This window comes from Oxyura jamaicensis, chromosome 3, assembly GCF_011077185.1.
Source record: "Oxyura jamaicensis isolate SHBP4307 breed ruddy duck chromosome 3, BPBGC_Ojam_1.0, whole genome shotgun sequence".
In the NCBI taxonomy this organism is placed as follows: Eukaryota; Metazoa; Chordata; class Aves; order Anseriformes; family Anatidae; genus Oxyura; species Oxyura jamaicensis.
The window spans coordinates 14,715,778-14,722,600 of NC_048895.1; the positions used below are offsets into that span (position 1 = coordinate 14,715,778).

General features: G+C 45.4%; 1 long non-coding RNA gene across 2 annotated transcripts; it reads left to right on the forward strand.

Annotated features, from left to right (window-relative positions):
* The first annotated feature begins 742 nt into the window (after window positions 1-742).
* LOC118164145 lies at window positions 743-4,208 on the forward strand. Of its 2 annotated transcripts, XR_004749356.1 has the most exons (3): window positions 743-1,137; window positions 1,716-2,243; window positions 2,471-4,208. It is a non-coding gene; the product is annotated as an uncharacterized LOC118164145 (long non-coding RNA). The 2 variants fall into 2 exon arrangements; XR_004749355.1 differs by lacking the exon at window positions 743-1,137 and having other exon boundaries at window positions 1,525-2,243.
* Window positions 4,209-6,823: the final 2,615 nt, after the last annotated feature.

Consider the following 6,823-nt stretch of genomic DNA (forward strand, 5'->3'; position numbering starts at 1 on the left):
GCTTCATTTGAGATGCAGTGTTGGCCTAGTGCAATCACACTTTCCAGCATTCAGTAACACATTTTGGGAGTTAAGAGGCTTTATTCAGCAGCCCTAACACTTGGGTGTTATCAAGAAAATGTTGCTGCACTTGTGGATGGATTTGTTGGGTGCTGCAAGGGATGGCAGCTCTTGCAAGAGCTAGGGAACACCAGGTGCCCTAGGAAAAACAGTACACGCAAAAACCATTGATGCCCATGTGGCAATGCCATTTATCCGATGAAAGGAGCAAAGGAATACCTCGGATGGCTTACGGTCTAGTTTTTGTTTAAGGTAACTCGGTAACTGTAGCTCTTGAAGGGTTTCTTGACCTGTTTTCCTGCTCCTTCCTTTATCTTGATGTGGGATTTTCTTGTTGTTGCCTGGCTGGGAGGTGAGTTTTTCTGGTCTTGCACCTCTCACTTCCAACCCCGGGGCAGGCAGACAGACTGCGCTCTGGTATTGTGCCATGAGGTTTGGCCCCAGCTCCTTGTCTCTTGAAGAATTACACCTCTCTGAAAGCTGCAGATCTTACTGCGCGTGTTACTTCCTACTCTCCTTCCTACCCATGCTAAGCACCGTTTCTAAATACCAGTGTGATTTTTTTTGTCAGGAGTTTGGGCCAAGGGAAAGAAAAGTTATGCAGGTGATGGAGAATGCAAGTAGGGATGTTAAGAGTCTCTGTGGACCGGAGAGGAGAAAAGGAGGGCAGCGTGGGGCAGAGAGAAAGAAGAGGGGAAGCAGGTGAGCAGCAAACTTGGGAATGAATTCCAGGGAAGAATCAAAGAGCAGGCTGCATGAAAAAGGGGACAGGAAAAGATCCCAAGAGTTAAATGTTAGGAGTAAGATGGGCTGGAGTGTACCTGCAATACTAAGCTGTTAGTGAAATGGGTGGGAGTTGTGGGTGCTGATGTTGTTTACTTTGTACCATTCCATAACCATGAGATGAATAAAAAAGCCCTCTTGCAAAGGAAGCAACTGAGAATAAGAAAAAACAGCCTGAGCAATACTTGCCGAGGGAAGCACTGAGAGAAAGCATCTGCCTGCCTTCTGAGTGACACGAGCAGGGAAAAGGGGGGGGAGGAGAAGGCCAAGCGGGTGGACCCGGTGAGCCAATAGGTAAATAAAAACAGTGGGGAGGGAGCCGGGCTGACTGCCCTTGTTTACCCTGGGCGTGGAGAAGCCTGTACTGCCCTCTGGGGCTGCCAGTCCCCTCCCATGGGAAGGGAATTATCCTGGCAAAGAACTGGAGTAAATGGAATAAGAACAAAGATAAGGAAATGGGCTGCAACCAAAAGAAACGGGGGTGTCTGCTAGGGCGTATCATTGGGAACGTGGGGATTCGGGGACATCGGGGAACAGAAGATGGAGCATATTTTAAAAGCGAGCAGGGATTTTTTTAAAATATGCACTGGTTTCCTATGAAGTAACTTGAAGTTGAGAAAACAGTAAGAACTGATGATTACTGGTAGGGTATTACATCTATGGCTTGTTTGGAATTAGTGAGAAGAGATCTGGGAAGCGCAGAGATATGGATATATATTTTTTTATTTTTTTTAACTTGAGGAGGAAAGTCTGTTAAGATAAAGGTGCAAGGAAATTTGATTGCAATGAGAATAACTGGAATATTGGTATTTGAAAACAGTGATATTTTTAGAGATGGTTAGATGTGGATGAAGTCTCCTACCAGAATACAGCAGGGGAAATGAATTGCTCCTGTGATTAACTGACGTTGCATCAGGATGAGCCATTAGAATCCATCAGCATGTTTGTGTGAAGGCTCAGCACTTTACTTCCCAATCCAGCCGGGAGGAGGCTGTAACAGGCCTTTGGATGAGGAAGGTGAGTGGGCTGTAATTAATACACAGACTGCAGCGTTTATCTTCTGGAGGCAGAAGACCCTTTTTTTTCCAAGTAAGTTTTCTGCAGGTCTTTAACTTGGGGAAAATGTTTGCCCTTACACTTGGATTCCAACCCCCCACCCCCATCATATATATATATTTTTTATTTTTGTGTAGGCTTGAGTGAAATGTTGCACTTGACTGGAGTGATGATAAGAGAATTCTTGAAAATCCTTTCTGTTTTCCAGTGTACGGTTAGAAGTGCTGAAAGCCAAACTTGGAAAGAGTTTTGGCTGAAGAATATGAGAGATGCAGACTAGAACTTAATAAAGCCGTTGTGTTAGGAATGCAATTCAGCAAGGATCTGTCTCCAGAGTCACGCAGGTAATTTTTATTTTTATTTTTCTGTGGTAATGAGCGATCCAGCTCTTACCTCGTGCTGCTGTTGTGCTGACCTAGCTTGCAGTAACCAGTTTACTCCCTGAGACCGTGCCTTTTCCCTTCCAGCTTATTATGCCTCATGCGCATAAGATTTCCCCTGTAACTGTGTTTCCCCGAGGGCACCAATCCAAATGAGTTCATGTCTATGCTGAACTATTTCCTTTTCACAGAATAATCACGAAGCCAACTTAGCAAGCAAATAGGGCAGGGAGAGCTGCTTAATGGATCTCTTTCATGGACAACATGTGGAGAAGGCCTGAAAAGAGGAATGCCAGTCAGCACGAGCACAAAACATCATTCTTTAAATTCTCTTCAAACTCTTCCTGAAACTTTTTAAAGCTGTTGCCCAGTTCGTTGCTGGATGAAGGTGAGAACAGGAGTAGGAGTGCTAACGTAGCGAAACAAGCTCAGTTCTGGAAGCCCTGTCGGCCAACAAGCCCCATGCTGTGCAAAAGGAGACATCTGCTAGTAGTGTTCTCGAGAAGGGAGCACAGATGAAGACAGGGTTGCAAAGAGATGCTCTTCGATTTTAACCCTTCAGGAACACTTTGAAGTCTTGCTTTCCTGTAGCTGCACATTGCATTATAAACCGTGTGCCATCAACTAAGACATTTAAGCAAAATTTCCAGATGTGAAGTACTGAGCAAGTCTTTTTTTGTTGTGCTCAAACCAGGTCTTTGGTTGTCAAGAGTCTCCTCACAGCAATATCATGTTTGCAGTGGCCTAGTCTTCTCAAAGTAGTGATGACTGGTGAGGGGTGGCTAAGCAGCACCTCAGGGAGTTTGCTGCAGCCCTTTCAAAAGATTTACAGGCCTTTTTAGTTCGACTTTGAAAACCTCAGCATTTACTGGGCAACAGAAGGAGCTCTCCGGATTCACTGGAGTTTTCTCCCGTGGTAGATAGATTTCGACTTCCTCAGGCTGCGCAGTCTCAAGCTGCTTGGTGATTCTGTGGGTTCAAGTCCAGGGACAGACCCCTTGGATGGAAGAAAGAATTTGTACAATGTTCTCTGTGAATTATTACTTTAAAATCACCTGCTTCTATCGTAGCCTAATTAGAACTGTTCTAAACAGTGGAGTAAATAAGGCAAAAAGTGCGTGGTTGCACACCAAGCAGTAAACTTCCTGATTTTAAAGGTGGCCTTTAAAGCCAAGCGCTGCGGTTTGGTATTTGTTGCAGCTTATTTTTGTGTCCTTTTGCTATCCCTCAGGCTAAATCTTCACAGAATGCTGCTTTTTGCTGTGTGAGGGGGTTGTACGTGATTCATTCCTTTACGCGTTTCCTCTTGTGGCTGAAATGTGTTATCTTTTATTCCTTCTCCACTCCTACCACCACCGATACTTCTGCCCCTGCTCACCTCAGAAAAGACAACTATATCGTGAAGGTCTGAACCTTGTCTTTTTGGGGACACCGCGCACGCATCCTTGCTGGTATGGCATACGTAATACGCATATGGTGAGCTTTGAAACCCTTCCATAAAACCTGTGACTTCTTGCTAAGATCAGAAGCCTTCCATTGGAACAATAAATCCGAGTTAGAACTTGAAGAATAAAATGTCATTATTCGAGTCACCTCTTTGCTGTTTTCTTAGTTGCAGGATCACTCCGTTTCTTAAAGTTTCCATTATATTTTTTGCTTTTTCCCCCCTGGTATCCCGTAACACTAAATTGTGAGCTCTTGTGATAGAGCTAGAGAAGGCGTGGGGTTTATTTTCAGTGTGTGTAACTACTCGGCCAAGTAGGGAGGCCAACGTATGTGAACGCTTTACAGAAAACAAAACCGAAAACTCACCTTGTGCATAGAGGTGAGATGAAAATACCCACTTTTAGACCGAAATTGCATTGCGGCTTGAAATACTATACTTCAGTAATATTACTGAAGAAAATAAAAACATGTTTGTCTACCCAGGGTACCCTTGCCTCTTTCTTCTTTATCTAAAATCTGCATCACTGTGTTTGCATTTATTATTGTCCTGTATTCGGGCATACAAATGACTGGGGGGAGAAGGTGAAAAACCCCAATATTGCAAAAAACTTTAAGGTAAGAAACGGGGTAGAAAATAGTAAACTAAGCTGAAGGAACAAAGAGCCTGTTGCTAAGATGGGCTCATTGTTATGCACAGTGTGAAGTGTGAGGGAATGTTTTTGAAGATGTAAAAACAAAGGCGTTCGTCTGCTTTTGTTTCCCTTCAGTCCTTCTGGTATGCGAGGAAACAGGCTTCTGCTTTAGAAGTAGATCTGGCAGTTGCCCAAGAGACCTGAGTGGAAAAAATAAAAATATTCATCACCTTACTCGCTGCTGACCACCGAAAGCAAATGTCAGAGAGGCCAGGGAATTATTTTTCTTAAATCCTTCCTTACATGGTTTTGATACAATCCTGGTTGCTTGGTAAAAATATTAACGATGTTTAGATGAGGATAATGATGAATATCACTATCACAGAAGCTACACATAAGCAATGCTTTAAAATATCTAGATATTGGATGAGTTTCAGCAGAGAGGAGCTGCGTGACCTTGGTTTGCTGATGCCCTTTCACACAGGTTCCTCATCGGAACGGGTCTGAGGATCTGCTCTTGTTCTTAGAGCTGTCACTGGCTCTCTGCAGAAATTTAACCTGAGTTGTTCCAACTTGTTCATGCGCTAGGGAGAGCCGTATTTGACAAAACCAAGGCTAGGGTGGTCTGCAAGGTCTTCTGTTTCAGGTGCTGATGGTGGCCAACAGCACGTGCTGGAAGTGTTGCGGACCAGCAGAAGGCTTCTGGTGGCTCGGCGGGCTCTAACCCTGCCTAGCTCTGCACCACAGCGGTTAGTGACAAGCAACAAAGCTATGTTCCAGGAATTCCTCGCCTCCTTTTTTTGAACTTCCCTGCATGCTCTGGCAAAGCGCTCTGCGACATAATTAGGTGCTGCCTGAAAATTCAGTATCTGGCACTCCAAGAATGAGAAGATCATTAGTCAGCTGTCTCCTCCCTCCCTCGCAATTCGGAGTGGATGCAATTGCTAACCCCCTTCCTTATCAGAGCCAGTCATCTATGCCTGAAAGCTCGAAGGGTTGATTGGAGCAGTAGAAATGTGTTTCTTGCTCTCAGAGCAGACTCAGCAGCACAGGTCTCAAAATGGGATTTCTACGAAATAACTTGTTCTGTGAGGCCTGCAGCAGCGTTGTGAGAATGGGTATGTATGTATGTTGCGTTATCATTGTTCTGCTGCATCTCTGTGCCTACTCATTAAAAGCCTGAAGTGCTATGGAAGTGCTCTTGGCATAGACAAAAACATCCATGGATGGAGGTATTTACCACGTGAGAATCCATACGGCACGTAGATTTACCACAAAGGATGTATTTATTTTGCTATCTATCCATCCTTTTGGAATGGACCATCCCCAGCGGGGTACAGCCATAGGTGATACAATTCAGACCCGATGTCTGCATGATCTTTTAGTAACAAAACCTTCCTTTTTCCCTGTTACACGTTATATATTTATCATTGTTGTTGAACGACAGGCTGGCCATGAGCCAGCAGTGTGCCCTGGTGGCCAAGAAGGCCAATGGGATCCAGGAGCACATTAAAAGCAGCGTGGCCAGCGGGTCAAGGGAGGTGACCCACCCCTCTGCCCTGCCCTGGTCAGGCCTCACCTGGAGGGCTGTGCCCAGTTCTGGGCTCCCCGGTACAAAAAAGACAGGGATCTCCTGGAAAGAGTGCAGCGGAGGGCCACAAAGATGATACGGGGCCTGGAGCATCTTCCCTGTGAGGAAAGGCTGAGAGACCTGGGTCTGTTCAGCCTGGAGAAGGGAAGACTGAGAGGGGATCTCATCAATGTTTATGAATACCTGAGGAGTGGGAGAAAGAGGGATTTGGCCAACCTCTTTTCAGTGGTTTGTGGGGACAGGACAAGGGGCAATGGCCACAAAATGGAGCCCAGGAAGTTCCGCACCGACATGCGAAAGAACTTCCTCATGGTGAGGGTGACGGAGCACTGGGACAGGCTGCCCAGGGAGGTTGTGGAGTCTCCTTCTCTGGAGATATTCAAGGCATGTCTGGATGCCTACCTGGGCAGCCTGCTCTAGGGAATCTGCTTTGGCAGGGGGTTGGACCCGATGAGCTCTGGAGGTCCCTTCTAACCCCTGCAGTTCTCTGATTCTGTGATGCACGGAGCCCAGCTTTTACCTCCTGCACTATATCTTCCTGTGGTAGGTCAGCAGTCCTTATCTGATGCTGATTATCCATTTATTCTACTCAGTCTTCCTTCTTCATAATTCCTGTTCTTTCTTCCTTGCCGTGAAGCAAAAGAAACCACCTTAGCTACAAGTGAAAGAATTGTTAGTGTGAGAAAACCGGTTTCAGAGCTGCCAGAAAGCGAGAGCCACGAGAGGGGCGGTAAGTCGTTGTTGTCTTTGGACCTCTGGTTGAAGCATCTCAAACACTTTCAAAACATTCATTTTCATTCTAACTTTGGATCTGATTTCCTAATATTTGCTGTACCAAAACTGCATTCTTTGTCATATTTTCCAGGCCTCGCTCT